The 19,993-nt window shown below is 37.6% G+C and overlaps 1 pseudogene; it reads left to right on the forward strand.

Annotated features, from left to right (window-relative positions):
• Nucleotides 1-19,993, forward strand: part of LOC127980948 (complement C3-like) — a 30,474-nt pseudogene that overhangs the window by 4,709 nt on the left and 5,772 nt on the right.

Here is a 19,993-nt window from a genome sequence, read left to right on the forward strand (position 1 = left end):
GAACAAGTGCAGGACAGGAATTGAATGCTTTTCTGTCTTTTCTAGGCGACCATCATGGTGTTCCAGGCCGTGGCAGAGTATCGCACGCAGGTGAAGGACCCACAAAACTTCAATATGGAAGTGGAGCTGTCCATGGCAGGAAGACGCAGACCTGTCAGATGGATTATCAAAAGAGAGAATGCACATTTCACACGATTAGATAAGGTGAGGAGTAACTCATCAACTAGATTCACTGTCAGTTGAAAGTTTTTGTGGTGTGATATTAAATTAAGAATTATGAGAGTCGTAATTAGTTTTCTCTACGTCAATAGCGTTTGGTTAGTGAAATCTTCAAGTATCTCGGTTACATCATGGACTTGATTAATCTGATGACTCGAGTACGTCTGCATTCACTCAACAGGTGGAGATAAACAAGGAGTTCAATGTAACTGCTAAAGGAACTGGAACAGCCACTCTCTCAGTGAGTGTTCATGAAGGTTTATACAGTCAACAGCAAGATTAAAGCATGTTAACATCTAATCTGAGACAAGCTGCTGTTTTCAGGTTCTGACGCTGTACTACGCCAGACCTGCCGAGAAGAAATCTGACTGTACTTTCTTTGATCTGACTGTTAAAATGGAGAGAGATGCTGAAGGTAAGATTGAGTTCATGCTCTTTCTGTGGCACTTTACATACATCCAGAGCTAAATTAAACCTCCATAACACTTCATTATGTGCTGTTTTTTTTTCTTTAGCAAAACGAGAAGCCATTGCAAGTTGCAAGCTCACTATGGATTTCATGTATGTGAAAAACAATCCTAATAAGTCTATTATTATGTCAAGAAACCATTTTATTTGTAATTCATCATTATGAGCTCATTTAGATATATCAGATTTTTTTTTTTTTTTTTGCCCGAATGAGCTTTTCTCACATTGGCAGTGTGTTAGCATCATGATCATGAATACAAGTGACAGCTGGTTACCATGTGACTACATAATGACTCCAAAATAGACTTCATTTTCAATGTGTTCATGCAGATCTAATTTGCTTTACAAAGACAGTTTATTCAGAGAAGAGGAGCTCTGCGTTACTATAATATTATAATGCTGAGGTCAAACAGCTCAGGTTCATATCAAAAGCTCTAGTGTGAAAACAGCTTTAAACACATAAAAGATGGAGCAAAACTTCTAAACACCTGTTATATAAATCTGCTCTTGAACTCTATCTCCACAGCTACAAAAGCAATAAAACCGATGCCACCATGAGTATTCTGGACATTGGTTTACCGACTGGATTTGAAGTTGAAGAAAGTGATCTCAAACAGGTATTGTGATGATAAACTGATGCAGTGATGTTTCTGAATATAGAAGAGAAGTCGAACACTCATCTGCTGACAGGACATTAAGCATTGGGATCATGTCATGTATTGATGTTTTTATTTTCTTTTTTTTTTTTCTTTTTTTTATTGTCAGTTCAATGATCAGAAGTACACAGATACAGTGTCAGACATACAATATAAGAACAAAGCAAAATACAATGGAAAGGAAGAAAAAAAAAAAAAAAAAAAAAAAGGTCAAATGATAAAATACATTACAAGTACAGGGAATCACAAATTAGAGAGTCAAGGAAGGTTCTTTATATAATGCCAAAGAGGTGACCATATCTGCCAAAAGTCATCAGATTTTCGGTGCACGTCATATGTAAGTTTCTCAAGCGGGAGTAATATAGATATTTTAGACATCCACATTTTGAAAGAAGGAACCTGAGGAGATGACCATAATAGTAGTATGCATTTCTTTGCCAGATACACCAAAATTAAGAACATATGTTTCACATGAGAATCAAACACTGTCTCAACTCCAACAGATAACATGTACAATTCCAGGGAGAAACAAAACTGTAACCCAAAGAGTTCTTGTAAAAAGTTATGTATTTTGTTCCAAAAAGGGATGATTCTGCTACAGTACCAAAAACAGTGAAGAAATGTTCCCTTATGTTTTTTGCAATTAAAACATAGGCCAGTCGAATTTCTATAGATTTTCTTTAAACGTAATGGTGTGAGATAAATTCTATTGATGAATTTGTAGTTAAGTTCGTGAACTCCCAATGAATTACATTTAAAGTATAAGTTGTTAATTAGGGCGATCCAATCATCATTGTCAATTTCATGACCTAAGTCCTTTTCCCAAACGTTCTTCAAACTATCTAATGAGGAAGTACATGTATCAGAAAGGGCATCATATATCACTGAGATTATTCCCTTGGAAAAATTGTTTGTCACAATTTGTTCAATGGCAGTAAGTTTGAGTCTTAGTTTACAATTATCTGATAAAGGTTTTATAAAGTGACGCAACTGGAGATATTTGAAAAAGTTTGCTTGTGGTATATTATATTGACATGAAAGTTGTTGGAAAGATTTTAATGTATTCTCTAAAAAAAGGCAAGATATAGTTGAGATCCCTAATTTAGACCAGTCTGAAAGACCTATATTATGTAATGAAATAGGAAAATCTGGATTATAGGCAATAGGGGAAAGCAAAGAAAGGTTGGCTGGAATTTTAAGATATGTTCTGACATCTCTCCATACCAAAAGAGTGTTTAGAATAATAGGGTTTGATGAAATGTTTTTGATTTTTCTAAAATTTTTAATAAAAGGCAGAAATTTTATTGGAAGGGGGGCACAAACCGTTGCTTCTATATTAACCCACATGGAGTCAGTCCGTTCATTATACCCACTTACCATATGTTTCACTTGTGCTGACCAATAATAAAATTGTAAATTTGGTAAAGCGATGCCTCCCTTCTCTTTTGGTTTTGTCAACTTATTAAAATTAATACGGGGCATTTTATTGTTCCAAATGAATTTAGATAAGTGTTTGTTAATGTCTTTGAAAAAAAGGATTAGCTAAGTAACAGGGGAGGGACTGAAATAAATATAAAAACTTTGGAAGAATATTCATTCTAATTACATTTATTCTGCCTAAGAAGGATATAGGGAGAGAATCCCTAGTAATAAGATCTTTTTTAATTCTGCCAACAAGAGGCGTATAGTTTATATTAAATAAATCATCCAATTTTGGTGAAATGAAAATACCTAGGTATTTAAAACCAGATGTTGTTATTTTGAAAGGTGAAAGAGGCAAAAGGTCAGAAATATTAGAAATATTAATAGGGAGCGCCACGGATTTGGTAAGATTAATCTTGTATCCAGATAACATGCTGTAATCTGAAATACATTTTAATAATGCAGGGATTGATTTTTCAGGTTCTGAAGAATACAGCAATACATCGTCTGCATACAGGGATATGCGATGTTCATCATTTCCCACTTTTATTCCAAAAAAGTTTTGGCACTGTCTAACAGATTCAGCAAGAGGTTCAATTATGAGGGCAAAGAGCAGGGGTGAAAGGGGACAGCCCTGCCTCGTACCTCTTTGAATATCAAAAGGTTTTGAAATCAAACCATTTGTAGTCACTGTAGCTTGGGGATTAGAGTAAAGTAATTTTATTAATTTGATCAATTTTGAGCCCAAATTGAATTTCTTAAGGGTGGCAAATAGAAATTTCCATTCCACCCTGTCAAACGCTTTTTCTGCGTCCAGGGAAATAATAAGGGCGGGGAGTTTATGTTCTTGAGTTACATTTATCAAATTTAGGAGCCGACGTATGTTATCTGTACCAAAGCGTGCTTTTATGAATCCCGTCTGGTTTAATAATATGTGGTAAAACAGTTTCAAGTCTACGAGCAAGAATTTTAGCAAGAATTTTGTAATCTGTATTCAGAAGACTTATTGGCCGATAGGAAGCACACTCCTGGGGATCTTTGTCTTTTTTGGGTATTAAACAAATTGATGCTGTTCTCCATGATTCAGGGGCTACTCCATTATCTAATAAATTTTGAAGGGCAGGCATTAGAATATGAGAAATTTCTGGCCAAAATGACTTATAAAACTCGCAGGGAAAACCGTCCGGACCTGGAGATTTGTTAGAAGGCATGGATTGAATAGCATTAAAGACTTCTTCTGGTGACAAAGGCGAATCTAAAAATATCTTGTCTTCTTCAGAGATGGCTGTAAGTGGAAGTTTATCTAAAAATTCAATGATATCCGATTGTTCAGCAGTGATTTGAGATTTATATAGTTCTTTATAAAAAAATTTAAATAGGTTATTAATCAAATCAAGATTATACGTGACCGAGCCATCTGGAGTTTTTAATGATTTAATTGTTCTCTCATTTAATTTTTTTTTTATCTGATGTGCCAATAATTTATCTGATTTGTTAGCATATTCATAATATTTTTGTTTGGAGAAAAAGAGTAGTTTTTTAATGTGATTTGTGTGATCCAAATTAAGTTCAGCTCTAGCTTGGCATAATTGGGCCCAATTTGTTTGATTAGGGGCTTTACTATGTAAACATTCCAATCTTTTTACTTCTCGTTCAAACTCTGCCTTTTTTTGACCAAGCCTTTTTGCGTGCTGAGGAGTATGATATAATATGTCCCCGAATTGTGGCTTTAGCAGCGTCCCAAATAGTTGCTGAAGAGACTGGTGAATTTCTATTATCTGACCAATAATTCTTAAAACCTTCTCGGACTAAGTCACAAAATGCTGAATCATTTAGCATGGAAGAGTTGAATCTCCAGATCCTGGTGGCCCTGTGGTTGTTTATAATCATGTCTAACTGAACTGGGGCATGATCAGACAGAACAATTGAACCAATTTCACTGGAGGATACAGTATGGAGGCAATGAGCTGGGGAAAAGATATAATCTATTCTGGAATAAGAGTAATGAGGATTGGAATAAAATGTATACTCCTTGCTACCCTTATTAAATTCCCTCCAAGCATCAACGATACCGGCCTCGTTACAGAGTTTAAGAACAAGAGAGGATCTAGGATTAGTAAATGTATCAGAAGGGGATTTGTCCATTTTTTGGTCCATGACACAGTTAAAATCTCCGGCACAGACCCCCATACCTTTACAGTATTGACTAAACAGAAGAATTACTTTAGATATAAATTTAGGGGAGTCTTCGTTTGGAGAGTATATATTAATTATGGTAAAAGGTTCCCCATAAACTGTACCAGTAATTAAGATATATCTTCCATCCGGGTCACTAATTTGATCCTCTAAAACAAAAGGAAAGTGTTTATGAATTAAAATAACAGTACCTCTTTTCCTTGTGTTTGCTTTACAAGTTGAGAAAAATAATTGCCCTACCCAATCTCGCTTTAATTTCAAGTGCTCAGAGTCAGACAGGTGTGTCTCTTGAAGCATAGCTATGTTAGCTCTCTGTTTTTTAAGGTGAGTTAGAATTTTTTTCCTTTTGATCACATTGCCTAACCCTTTAACATTCCATGTAATAAGCCTAACCGAATTGTCCATTGTCATCAGTTACAGAAAAATGGAAACAAAAGAGAATTCGATTTAAGACTGAGGCATGTCTGACAAAGTAGCAAAACTGACACAAATATTTTTTGCATTTTAACAACGAAAACATGATATAACGAAAAAAAAACAACCCTCCCACCCCCCCTCCCTCAGTCTCGTCCCCAAACGACTAGCCAACCCTAGAGAGAGACTCAGGTTACTCTACCCGATTGGTATTACCCCTAAAGACAAGACAACACATACCAAATGGTAGTACAGAATTATACCCATAGGGAGGCACACCTTTGTAACCAGCCAGTCCCCCTTTTTGGTCAAACATCCGATACCGTAGCCACAACAAAATAATCAGTAAAAATTATGCTAATATATTAACTTAAAATAGCCGGCCATATGTCTAACAAAAGTAAAATAAATAAATTGGAAGTAGATTTACCTCTATAAAGTGGCCACAACAGGATAATCCGTAGTAAGGATATTATAATATAAAAATAATTTACGTGTAAGAAAAAGACAACCTAAGATAACCGGCCATGTATTTGAAAGTAAATTTACCTCAGAGTTTTCTGTAAAGTTAACAGTGTAAGGCCCTCAAAGTTTTAAGAATAACCACTTGTGATGCATTCATGTCCTTTATAGTTACTTATCTTTCAGAGTCTTTAAAAACTCTGTGGCAGCCGCTGGAGTGGAAAAGACGTGCATCTCCGTTTCGTGAAGGCATCTGATTTTTGCAGGGTAAACGAAGCCTCTAAACATGTTACGGCCGGAAAGTATTTTCCTGACATCATCGAACTCTCGGCGTTTCTTCAGCACCTCAGCGGACACGTCCTGGAAGAAGCGCAGTTGACTCCCGTCGTGACTGATGTTGCGTTTTCTCCGCGCTGCCTGCAGGATGAATTCCTTATCCGTGTATCGTAGAAAACGGACCAGGACGCTTCGCTGGGGGAGATTTGCTCCCGGGACCGGGCCGAGAGATCTGTGAGCTCTCTCGATCTCGAAACGTGAATCGGGTGCAAGGTCCAGCCACTCCGGGAGCCTCTTTGAAAGGAACTGTGCCATGGGTTCAGAGCCTTCAGTTTTCTCAGGGAGACCGACGATTCTCAGGTTTTTACGTCTGCTTCGATTCTCCAGGTCATCTACTTTAGCTCTTAAATGATGTCAGTTCTTTGTCCAGAGATGCAATTTTACTATCACGAGCCGGCATGCTATCTTCGACATCGGAGATTCTGCGCTCAGCCTCAGTTAAACGCGTTTCGTTCGAGTCCACTCTACCAGACAAATTGGAAATCGTTTCTTGAATTGAAGTAACCGAGGTAGAAATATTGTCCAAACGATTATCGATCGCACTTAGTCTACCTTCGATATTGGCCAAACTGGATCCCAACGAACGGATTTCCATAAGCATAATGTCGGCCTGATCAGACGAGGTCTCCTGCTCCGCCTCAGCGTGCTTTTTCTTTGTATTTCTGGATGAACGGGAATTAAACAGTGGAAACTCCCGTGTTTCTTTACTCTCGGACATTGTTTAATGTTTTTAGGACTAGATACGTCGAATATTGACCAAATGAAACATAGAAAACTTTAAAAAGAAAGGGAACTGGCACGGAGCTAACAAGCTAAGCCGCCATCTTACTCGAGGTCGCTCCCCCCATCCCCGTTTTTATTTTCTTATTTTCTTGTCCTCAGCTGTCTTCAGAGAAGGAGAGATACATTAAGAAATATGAAATGAATAAAGTTCTGTCAGAGCGAGGATCCCTCATCCTCTACTTAGATCAGGTATCAGAAAAATGTTGTCTGATGATTTCATAAACAGATTCAATCTTGTTTTCTTTTAATCAGGAAACATGTGCTATTGTTTTATATTTCTATGAAATATTGTTGAGTTCTTCATTCTGATTGGTTGACAGAGTGCTTCATTAATATCTAGTATCTGCACATCCATTAAGTTTCATGTCACTGCATGTTCACCTTTACGTACATTGTGGACAATATAGTCATATTTCACATAATATGAGCACAATATAAAGTAGGCTATATATGTAGTATATACCTATATATAAATACTATTTATTATTATCTGTGGCTTGTGCAAATATTAACATGGGCAGTTTCCAGTGTAAAATCTGAAATGGAAAATGTAATTTAGTATTATTAGGTTTCTCAAAAAGAGAAAGAAGTAATTTCCTTCAGATTGCACCAGCTGTATAATGTGGGTCTGCTACAGCCTGCTGCAGTCACAATATATGAATATTACTCACCAGGTGAGCTGTACACATAAAATGCATGCATGTGTGTTTCAGATGCACGTTGTATAAAGTTCTACCACCCTGAAAGAACAGATGCTGCGATATACAGACTGTGTAAAGGAGATTTTTGCTACTGCGCAGAAGGTATTACAATTATAAAAAAAAAAAATTATTCACCATTTATAAATAAAGCCGTTCACAACTTGTCATAACAGAAAAATAATCTTCATTTATAGTTTAAATGGTGTTTTACTTCATTTTATTTATTATAATTTTAATGTTTTTAATTTTTTGTACTTTTTTTGAATGGATGAAAATATTTTGCTGGTTTGTTATGAATGTATGGAAGAGGATTGGGCCACGCAATAATAATAATAAAAAAAAAGATCTTGAGATTAAAGTCATATGTAAACTCTTTAAATTTAGAGAAAAAAAGTCAAAATAAAATGTTGCGATTAAACTTGTTAAATAATGAGAAAAAATGAAATTGAGAAAATAAAAATTACATTGACAAAAAAGTCTAAATAAAATGTTGCTAATACACTCATTGAATTTCGAGAAAAAATCTTGAGAATAAACACTCGTTTCATGTTAATTTCATCTCAATGGATAGTGTTATTCAGTGGGGGAGATTAGAGAGTGATGCATAGAGAGTATTTTACGATTGCTTGGGTTCGAGCCTGTCTTTTGCCAAACTCACTTTTCTTGGAAATCAATTGCTTAACGAGTGTTTAATAGAAATGTATTAATAAGGGGAGGGCTATAGAGGGCTTTGTTTCCCAATAAAGCCACATCTATTTAATAATTTCAATAAATAAAATCATTGTTATTAAAATCAATACAAGTATTGCATCCCGTTAATGTACAACAATACTGAGGTGCAAATAGTATTTGCCACTATTTATAAGTATAAAAAGCATCTAATTAGCTACTATTTATTTACACTTATTGCAGAGATCTGCTACTTTTACATAACGTCAATATAACGTGACAATTTTCACTTAGTGTAAATAGCACATATCTAAAATGCTGCTGTTGTCACTTAGAGTAATTAGTACATATAACTATAAAGGTAAACTGTAAATAGCAACTGGCAGGAGTGTCCAAAGTCTCACAGCTTTTATATTAAAATGTAGGCTATTATATGTGGCCCACCAATCATAATTTACAAATCATGCAGTGTCACAATGTCATCAAAAGGTGACAGCACTAAATTTAAAGCCAGATGTATCAGTAAAACGTGATTGACAACAATTTGTGTCCGTGTACTTTTTAATAATTTCATTTCTTATTTAGAATGTAATAACGAGAAATAGAAAAAAAATGGCTCATTTATTCGTTTTTCCATTTAGTTTAACAAACGAAAAAAATTATTTTGGCTGGAATTCTAATTTTTTCGTTTGAGGTTTACAAATCAGTTTATGGCTTCAATATTTCACTCTCTTGTGGGCGAAGCTGAAACACTGCTTTAATCTGATTGATCGAATCGCTTTCATGGTCTGTGTACTGTACCTTCGTATAATTGTTTTTTATTTAATATTGAAATCTGAAAAATGAAACCATTCGTCCAAACAAAATAAAAAATCTAGAAATCGGCTTCATTTTTTCATTTTTATGTTCAGGGACAGAAAACAAATAAATATGAATATTTTGAATATTTGATCTCTACACATGGGCGGGAATGAAACGCCCCTCTCCGCTGATTGGTCAACCGAACATTATAACATAAGAGTCCTACGCTTCTACGGATTCTTTAACGTGTTTATTTCTACTACATTTTATCTTTTTCTATTCATCAAACTGCCAGATTAAAGAATAGCTTGACACAAACCATACAGCCTGTTTTATTATAGTATCCACCTATCAAAATCTGTCTGGCAAAGATAATAAGCACGTCTCCAATAAGCGAGTCAAAACAAACCAATATCCCGGAGTAATTCATTTACTCAGACAGTACACTGACTGAATTGCTGTGAAGAGAGAACTGAAGATGAGCCGAGCCAGATAACGAACAACAGACTGACTCGTTCTCGAGCTTCTTCTGACCAACTGAAGTCAACTCCTTTCCTAATACAAGCACGCAATGGCTCTACCACAGTGGCAAAATATGTAATAAACTTGCTGTACCATGAGACTAATCCTAGAAAGGAACGAAGCTAATGTGCATCTGTAGGAACTGGTGCATGAAGCATTGCATTAAGACCATCGTTTGGATGAACACCTTGTGCAGACACTGTATGACCCAAAAAGCATATACTTGTCTTACTGAATTGGCATTTCGGAGTATTCATTTGAAGTCCTACTCTCTGTAGGAGTTGAACAACTTTGTTAGCATGCAATCATGTTGACTTTGTGCCTGACCCCAGACAATGATATCATCAAGATTGTGTGCTAGAGATTGAACAGATTTTATCCTCCAAAGTGAAGATGCAGACCATTAATTAAATCCATTCCGAGAAGAGGAGTGCCGGACAGTCTCACAGTTTACATCACTCTTGGTAACAGTAACAGGTAAGCATCCAAGAACTGGTATTGGATCACAGGAATAAATCACCAATTTAACAGGAGGCATCAAGGCATATTTCTTAAAGTATGTCTTGTACACAGATTTTGGCAAAATGGAAACAGAGGACACAGAATCCACCATCAACTCCACAGAAGCAGACAGAAGTGATTGTAGCAGTACACTTAATCTTATCAGTTAGCACATTTTGCATATACAAATGTGAAGTTCAGGCAATTTAATTTCATGTACTGAGTGAGTTTGTTGTGAAAGACATACTCTTGAAAAATGTCTGATAGGGCTGGGAGATATGATCATGCACATCTAGTCAGTAAATCTGGTTCCCCGATTACCGCTAAATCGCCATCACCTGCTTTTAAGTGGAGCAGCATTTAATTAAGGCATTAATAGACAGAGCCGTAGATCACTGACAAGCTACACAATATCGCGTTCGTAATCCCAGATAAATTGCCTTCGATAATGTCAGTGATCTACTGCTCTGTCTATTAATGCCCTAATGTCCAATCTTTTGACAATTTTGGCATTTTCCTGAAACAGCAGGGTATCTAGAATCATTCGCAAGATGTTTGATTGATCCACAACAATAACATCCATACTGATGAAGACATCTTAGAAGCTTTAGAGGAAGTCTTAAAGGAAACCGAAGGCTTTGTAGATGCAGAGTATTTCATTTTATATTGACCAACGACTGCCATAGACTTATCTTGTAATGTTTGCACAGGCACCAACTTCCGATCTGATATAGTTTTAGCTTATTCCCCAGCAGCTTCAATTTGCATTGCAATAGTGATGAATTACTAGGAGTCAAATCAGTGTCTAACAACAGTTTTTCTCTAATACGATGACTGGCCACATTTTCTACTTATTGATCACGTAACATTTAATCAATATTTGATCCGAAGTCACATGTGGCCGCTAAATCTCGTAGTGAGGTTACTGTAAGAGCCATTATGGTCTATTGTAATTCAGTTTTTTACCACTGGGTGGAGTGTGGGCCTGGATGAATATATAGGTAGGTAAAGAGTAAGAGAGGCAAGGTGTGTAATCAGAGGGAAGCACAACATTTTTTGACTGTGTTTGGAGGTGATTATGTGGCAGTATTCGATGTGTGCATTGTGCAGCAAAACTGTGAGTTAAAATGACCAGTACAAGCTGTGATGAATAAATCAGATAAAGCTGACTTTGGAGGACAATGTTTTTTTTTGGATCTCATGCGTCAGAAACTATCCTACAACACCTCAAGTGACAAAATGATTGGTATTTATGTCACTATAGTTACATATTGTAGGACTCTTTCACCAGATACTTGAGCTTGTTTTTTAAATGCATGTCATTCGGCAATTACATTCCGTCGAGGAACAAAGTATGCTTGTAAAACCTCAATAGCTTCCTTCATCATCTTTCCTTGATTTGGCAAAGTATAAAATAATCTCTGACCTTCTGTGCCCAAACAATGAAGAAGTAGAGCTTTCTTTCGTGGCCATTCATCTCCAGATGCAGAAATGGCGTAGGAAATGAAGCAACTGCAGCCATTTTTCATTCATAATGGTAAAATTCTCATCCCCAATTTTGTAGTGTTTCAAATCCAGGTGAGCATGAAGAGTCAGATTCTAGAAGTTATATAGTCAAAGGTTTATTCACATTAAAGGCCAACAACAAACACAGCCTGCATGCCACATGGTTGCTCACATTGAGTTGTTCTTCTTCAGCTTTTATAGGTACCAACTAGTAACCCATAGTGCCCTCTTCTGGTGAATCAGTAATACAAGAACACAACATATTCATCAGTGGGACAATATTCTTACAATACTATTATAACCTATAAATAATTTAAAGAGGTCACTTGCACGTACAAATTATGTGTCCAGCAACATCTGATTCAAATATGATGATAATTAACAGTGAGTGGTGATTTCAGACATCACTTTTATAAGACTCTTATTCTGGCTGAAAGAATGAAAAGACCCAGCTGAAGGCGGAGCGATTCTACCAATTCTGCAGCATTTCTGCCCCGCCCACAAGTGCGAATGAAATATTGAAGCCACAAACAGATTTGTAAACCTCAAACGAAAAATTAGAAATCAAGCCAAAATCAAATTTTCCATTTAAACGGAAAAACGAATAAACGAGCCATTTTTCCATTTCTTGTTAAATCATTCCAAAAAGGAAACGATATAATGATCAAAACGTACACGGACCAAGAACAAATGTGTTTACTCGCCGTTCTCAATCAGATGACCACTGAACAGCACTGTGAGAAGCGTTTGAGTTTGAAGATGAGCTCTACGATACAACACAGATGCGGAAATGAGGAGAAACACAGTGTTACAGTGTTAGACTTGGATTTTTACTACTTTTCAATCCACAATTTTCAACATTTCATCTCAACATCTCAACTTTTTTCGCAAAATTTTATGATTTTAATCTTGAGAGGTTTTTTTATTATTATTGCTTTGCCCTAATCGTCTTCCATATGAATGTGTGTGTAAAGAAAAAAAAAAAGCAATATCCCATTAAACAGAAAACTGCAGTTACCAGAAGAAGAATCATGTCGATGAATGGGATCTTTTGAATAGAGCCTGTAAAGGTGATGTGGATTATGGTAAACACACATTCTCCTTCCTCGGAAATTGAGATCCAGTCTCACAGCTCTGATATAACACCAATATAACATGACTGTTTGCCAGTTTATTAAAGTCACAGTGGTGGGGATGGATCTGAAACAGCACTCTGACATCTATGACATGACAGCTGGCACTTATTAATTTACTATTATTTTCTTTTGTGGAATATATATGTAAATGTATTTTATTTTAAATATCTTATTCAGATCAATACTAAATAAAATAAACCATGCATTTTGTATGATCCCTCATTATTTTGGTAAATTAAGTAATATTTTACAGATTCTGCAAGGTGTTTGTAAACTTTTGACCTCAACTGTACGTACATCTGGACTTTCTTGTTTGTGTTGAGAGAATTTGCGCAAGAGCAGAATTCAGTTATTTCAGTGATGACTCATATGAACTCTTCTAAATGGCCATTGCTTTCATAAACTCAACAGAATCGTGTGTGATTGGTTATAATATGCAGCCCTGTAAAAACGCAGAAAAATAATCATGGTGCAACATTAAGCAGATCAGAAGTTTAATGCTGCAGTCAACACTTTTAATTTCATATTAATTTTATTCGCGACAGCCATAATGGATTTAGTTTAACTGTACAACGGCATTTTTGTCCACGTGAGTTGCCATAATTTCTAAAAGCGGAAACCGACAGCTCAGAGCCATTATTTAAAATTGGAATTTCTCTGTAATTATTAATCCTTGGGAACTTTTGGGATAACGTAAGTAAATAACTGCATGAAAAATATAACGTTGTGCAAGTTGTTTTTGGATATTTTATTTTGAAAATCGTACATATTGTGGGTCCTATAATACACCCGGCACAATGCCACGCAAGGTGCAGTGCAAGTGTATTTGCTAGTTTCATTCCGGCGCCACTTCGTTTAATTAGCAAATGCATTTGCGCTCATTTGTGCGACCATGGGCATGCTGGTCTATGAAAGAGGTGTGTTCAGGCGCATTGCTATTTTAAGGAGCTGAAAATAGACCAGGTTTGAGTTGCTCTATGGCGCAGTCTATGTTATTTAAAGAGCTTGTTAGCATTAGCATAGATCATGTTAGCATATATTTATAAATGCCTACATGTCATAATGGATTGTCATCGCATGTATCAGAATTAGGCTATCTAATTGCTCGCACACGAGCAGCTCCATTTCATCTCGGAGACGCATTCTGTCTTTGCGCTTGCAAAATTTCATTGTGTAAATAGCAAATTGATCATGGCACGAGTGCTACTGGCTCTTAAAGGGAATGAAATACGAGACTCTGATTGGTTTATTGTACGTTATGCCCATAAAAATACCCATAACTCATTAAGAGAATAGGTACAACCCGTTTAGACCATGCACCAGGGGGCACCAACCGTTTAAAATAGCAAAAGTGGATTTGGACACGTCCTGAGTGCTCCTCTGCCCTTTACACTTTGCTTTAAGATCGTTAAAATAGGGACCAGTGTCTTTAATAGCATTCGTGAAAGCAGGTGTTGACACATGCGCTCTAGAAAGCTTCATATAAGCCAAGCATCTGCTCTATTTTTCTATGTAAGTAATGACCAATAAAAATGTCCTTGTGCTCCTTTAAACTAAAGCTGTGTCATAACCAAGCAGCAACCTCCCACTCTCTCTTGTGAAGCCAACAAGGAAGTGACTAAAACTGTAATTCATCGACTGGCCGCTAGAGGCTGGCTCCAAACATGACTCAATCCCATAGACTCTCCATGTTAAAATGGCCAACATTACAGCAGATATTTTTTTTTTACAGCCAGGTTAAACTTTTTTTTTTTGGTCTATATAACTAATTTTGCTCTTCCGTTTAAATTATATTAAGCCTTAAATTTCTGCATAATTAAGGGCGTGGCCACATTGAGTGACAGGTTCATTAAGGTTGCGGTCACCACCATCGAGCTAGGTGGGTGTGGCTTCAGCATCCAGCTCCCGCCTCTTTGCCCATTTTCGTTTATATGGGAGTGATGCACCGATATGCTGCCAAGATGGCGATGGCCTGTTACTCCCACTTTAAGCGTCAAAAACACTCTTTGGAAGCCTATAGTTAACGTCACACAAGCGCTTCTCAATGTGGATGTCTGTTCTTGCTACAGTCTCTGCTATTTTGTTCTTAGTTTCATTTTATAATTTGTAACAATGTTCCAGGCCAGTGCTGTCACCTTGTGGAACAACGGCCCTGATAGCACAATTACTTAGGTATAAGGTATTAGGTATATTAGGTATTAGGAATATTACTTGGGTATAGGGTCATCTGTGGCTTAATGGTTAGAGACTAGGACTAGTTATCCAAAGGTCGCTGGTTCGAGTCTCGCTGCTGGCAGGAGTTGTAGGTGGTGAGGGGGAGTGAATGAACAGCCCTCTCTTCCACCCTCTATACCCATGGCTGAAGTGCCCTTGAGCAAGGCACTGAACCCCCATGTGCTCCCCAGGCGCTGGATCTATAGCTGCTCGCTGCTCCAGGTGTGTGTTCACTTCTCACTGCTGTGTGTGTGTGTGTGCACTTGGATGGGTTAAATGCCGAGCACCAATTCCGAATATGGGTTACCATACTTGGCAAATATCATGACTTTCTCTTAATGAATTGCATCTTTTTACAACTATCTTGGAATGTCGCTGACACTTGGGACATCTTGATGAAATTGTCTCCTGTTCGGTCCTATAGGTACTGCAGAGGATCCTGAGGGGAAAGTGAGACAATTTCTCGCTCGTCCCGATTGCAGAGAACATTTAGGATTGGTAGAAGGCAAGTCGTACCTCATCATGGGCAGATCTGTTGACCTGCCAGAGGTGGGAGAAGGGTAGGTGTTAGTACTTCCTGACCTACAGGATTCCGCTTTTGCACAGAAGGACCCACAACTCATTAAAATTTAGGATGCAACAAACCATCAGATAAAATAATTGTGTGATATTATCTAGAGCTAGATAAGTTTTCTCATATAGTGTGACATTCACATAGAATTCCTGCACGAGTCATTTCTTAGACTGACGAAAACCAAATACATTTTGGGTAAATCATCAGCTCAGTGTCTGTTAGTGTGATGTTAATGATTATTTATACCAAAATGGATTCATATGGTTTCTATAGTCTGTGTCTGTTGTTTTAGTCTGCAGTATGTTTTTGGAGAGAAGACCTGGGTTGAATACTGGCCTACAAGAGAGGAAAGCCAAACTCGAGAACACCGGGAAAGATACATCGTCATCAGTTACCGCCATAAAAGCATTCTCACTTATGGATGTAATGTATAAATATAGTATAACAACATTTTCTTTATTACAGGAAATGTAACATTGTCTTTTGCATACACTAAATAAATTGTTCTTGATAATATTTATGATGTTCACCAAAATTTGCTGGTGTAATTCCATGATAAAACTTGAACATCTTCATGCACAATTAATTATGATGTGTTTAATCATGTAGTTCATGAATTCCTATTTTAAAATTTTGTTTTCAGTATTGAGCCTCCTTTGGGTGTTTGATTGACAGGCGATCTGACCATTCATAATGCAGAAACCGCCATTTTGTCTTATAAACAAACCAGTCAGGAGAGTTAATCGATTAACGTCAATGAAAATTGGGTAGAGACTTCTTTGCACAGTTGGGAAAACACTTTCTGATGTTCATTCATGCTTGAACTAAGGCATTACAGCAATATGTCACTATACAATATGGTAATTACTGCTTTAAATTCTTTTTAAAAAATGACAAAATTTGAATTTTGAAAAAATGTTTTATACCTGCTTTGACTTGTCTGCGTGTGTCTTCTTGTTCTGTGATGTATTTTTCACTGCCTGATAATGTGGCTTTTCAGACATATAGCAACAGTAACTGGGGGGGAGGGGGTCTATGCAAAGGGACAATTTCTACCTTATGAGTTACAAAAAAGTTGGTTATGTCTGTGAATGTAAACAGCTGGGAAAGGAACTGCATGCTTATATTAGATCTGTGTGACAGACGCATAATATACAGTAAATAAATCAATCAATCCACTGCTCTGGTGTCTCCTCTGAGCCTCGGACTCTAAACATTGTTCTGTGCTCGCCTGTGCAGCCAAACACAGAACAGTTAGCATTATTTGCTCAAACATTAGCCATGATGTTTCAAATGGTACACCATTGTCACCACTCGGTGCAGCTCGAACTCGAGGCCGTGTGGAAGCAGATTGGTGTCCTGGAGGTGAGGCAGGCCCAGCTGAGAGAGCGGAGAGCCGTGCTGGAAACCTCCCAGGCCGACGCTCACAAGTTCAGGGTAAGTATACAGCGCGTTGTTAACAGTCCCACCACGTCTACTCCGTGTGTTTCTTTCACAGGCCCGGTGCACCCAGGAAACAATCTTCCCAGATGTCCTTCAATCTGGCGCCAGGACACCACGGACCCTGGGTGCATCCACAGCAGAGGACACGAGCCAGGCCCCGGGCGATGACTTCTCCCCCTCCGGTCTTCGAGATCACCAATGGGAACCACTTCACTCCCCTCTGCGAGATGAGACTCGACGCTGTGATCCTCGGAGACTCCATCGTCCGACACGTCCATGCTACGTTAGCCGAAGGTAAAGTGCACACTCATTGTTTGCCTGGTGCTCGTGTTCTCGATGTTTCTGCGCAGATACCCGCGATCCTGAAGGCCGATGAGAGCCCCAGAGCGGTCGTGCTTCACGCCGGGGTTAACGACACCACGCTGCGGCAGACGGAGACGCTGAAGAGGGACTTCAGCAGCCTGATCGAGACGGTTCGCAGCAAGACGCCTGCGGCGACGATCGTCGTGTCAGGACCACTGCCCACATATCGATGAGGACACGAAAGGTTCAGTATACCTGTTGCTTTAAACGAATGGCTGTTTTCATGGTGTAAAGAACAGAAACTGCTATTTGTTAATAACTGGAATCTTTTCTGGGAGCGTCCTAGGCTGTTTCGCGTTGTTGGCTTGCACCCCAGCAGAGTCGGAGCTGAGCTGTTCTCAGACAACATAGGCGATACCACATTTTTTCCATGCGATATGATACCGAGGGCCCTATTTTGCACCCGCGCAAAGCGCGCTTTTCCCTCCACAGAAGCACGTTGCTAAACTAGTGAATGAACTTGCGCTCCCTGGGCGGTTCAGCGCAAAAAAGGAGGCGTGTTCCGGCGCAAACAATCCCTGGTGCTATTTTGCTGTTAAACAATTGCGCCACTGACCAGAAAAAAGTCAGTGGCGCATACACTTTGCTCATGTTATCTACACAGATGCAACAGTTATTTTTGCAAATCATAAATTGTTACACTAAAAAAATATTAACACATGAGATGACGGAAATCATTGTGGTGTGCCACGAAGATGTGAAAAAATAGGCATAAATCTAGCTTACAAATTATTCAGGTTAATTGTAGTAATTAAGGATGAGACCTGTTTGCCCAATAGTGGCAAGACATATATGTATATAAGGACATCTGACAAATTGTGGCTATTTCCTCCCACGCCTGTTTAACCGACGCTATTTTGGGTGGGTTTCTCCCATCCCCATACAACACAACTTCTCTGTCTTTCACTGCTCTTACAAGAACATCAGTCTCCTTGGCTGTGAACTGCTCCTGGCGTGCGGCTGGTAAATACGCCATAATAATAGCAATCCATAATGGAACTTGCGCACCTGCTTTTAAAGGGAATGTTGGGTGACGCTCTGATTGGTTTATTTCACGTTACGCCCAAACCACACCTATGAATAATGAAGCTACTTCAGACCAACCCATTTTAGATTTGCGCCAGGCGCAAGAGCCATTTATCCCGCCGGGAAAATAGCAACAGCGCAGAGACCCGCCCACAAAGTTACTTGCGCTTCGCGCTTTGACACTTGCATTTCAGATTGTTAAAATAGGGCCCCGATACTCTTTGTTAAAATTTTAACGATACCAATATCGATACTGCTTATAATTTTAAATTTGTATGTGATTTTTTTTCAAAATAATCTTAATATATATTCACATTTTTCAAATATTCAAATATATATTACAATTTTTAGGATCATTTATCACATGATCCTTTAGAAATCATTCTAATATGATGATTCATCATCAAAGTAGGAAACAGTTCTGCTGCTTAATATTTTTTCAGAACATGTGATACTTTTTTAGGATACTTTGATGAATAAGAAGTAAAAAGAAAAAAAAGAAGCTATGTTTTTAAAATATAACTATTTTGTAATAACAATATACACTACCGGTCAGTAATTTGGGGTCAGTAATTTCTTTTTTTTTTTTTATAAAATCAATACTTATATTCAACAAGGATGTGTTAAATTTATAAAAAGTGATAGTAAAGAAAATATATTAGAATGGATATTATTAGATTTTTTATTTTGAATAAATGCAGTTTAGTTTTTAACCTTTTATTGATCAAACATATTAGACAGCAGAACTGTTTCCAACACTCAAAATACATCAGAATATTAGAATGATTTCTAAATGATCATGTGATTGACTGATGTTACATGTGACACTGAAGACTGGAGTAATGGTGCTGAAAATTCAGCTTTGCATAAATATGTAAATACTATATATACTATATAAATATTTTTTTATATAGAACATTCAGCCGCAAACATGAGGTGCGAGCGGTTGCGAGCGCGGATGGGAGAATCATGCAGGTTTTTTTTTTTTTTGAGTAACAGGGATGGTGTCCCCTCTGGGATTTAGTGCCCTACACAGACTGCGTATTCTGCGTCTAGGGAGCGGTGGTACTGCTGTCATCTTTGATGTGATGTTTCTTTTTATATCATACACACACAGTCCCGATTGGCCTGCACACACTGCTTAAAACATTTAGTTATAAAGGAATTATAAATATCAATAAAAAAATTATCAATATAAGTATTGACACTTTGCAGAAAATATCAATACCAAAATAGAAGCTTCCGAGTATCGATATATCGATACTGCAGCATCGATGTGCACATCCCTACTAAGAAGTGATCAGGTTTGCGTTCTAGTTTTGACTTCTCTACCTGTGGCTAATTAAAATGTATTGTAGGTAATCTTATTAGCGCTGTTCATTTTGGATTATCTGGAAAATGTAGGGACAGGGTTGCCTTATTTTATACATTCTTTTTCTCCTGTTTTTGGTTCGAATGGGAGCTCAGGGAAGTTTTTGTTGTTGATTTTATTCTTTGTTTTTGCACAGGCCAGATAGCTCTCTTAAACCTTAGTTAGCCTCTGGTTTTCTTTGTTATTTTAGGTCCGGCTCTCTCCTTAAG

Source organism: Carassius gibelio, chromosome A4 (genome assembly GCF_023724105.1).
Source record: "Carassius gibelio isolate Cgi1373 ecotype wild population from Czech Republic chromosome A4, carGib1.2-hapl.c, whole genome shotgun sequence".
NCBI lineage: Eukaryota > Metazoa > Chordata > Actinopteri > Cypriniformes > Cyprinidae > Carassius > Carassius gibelio.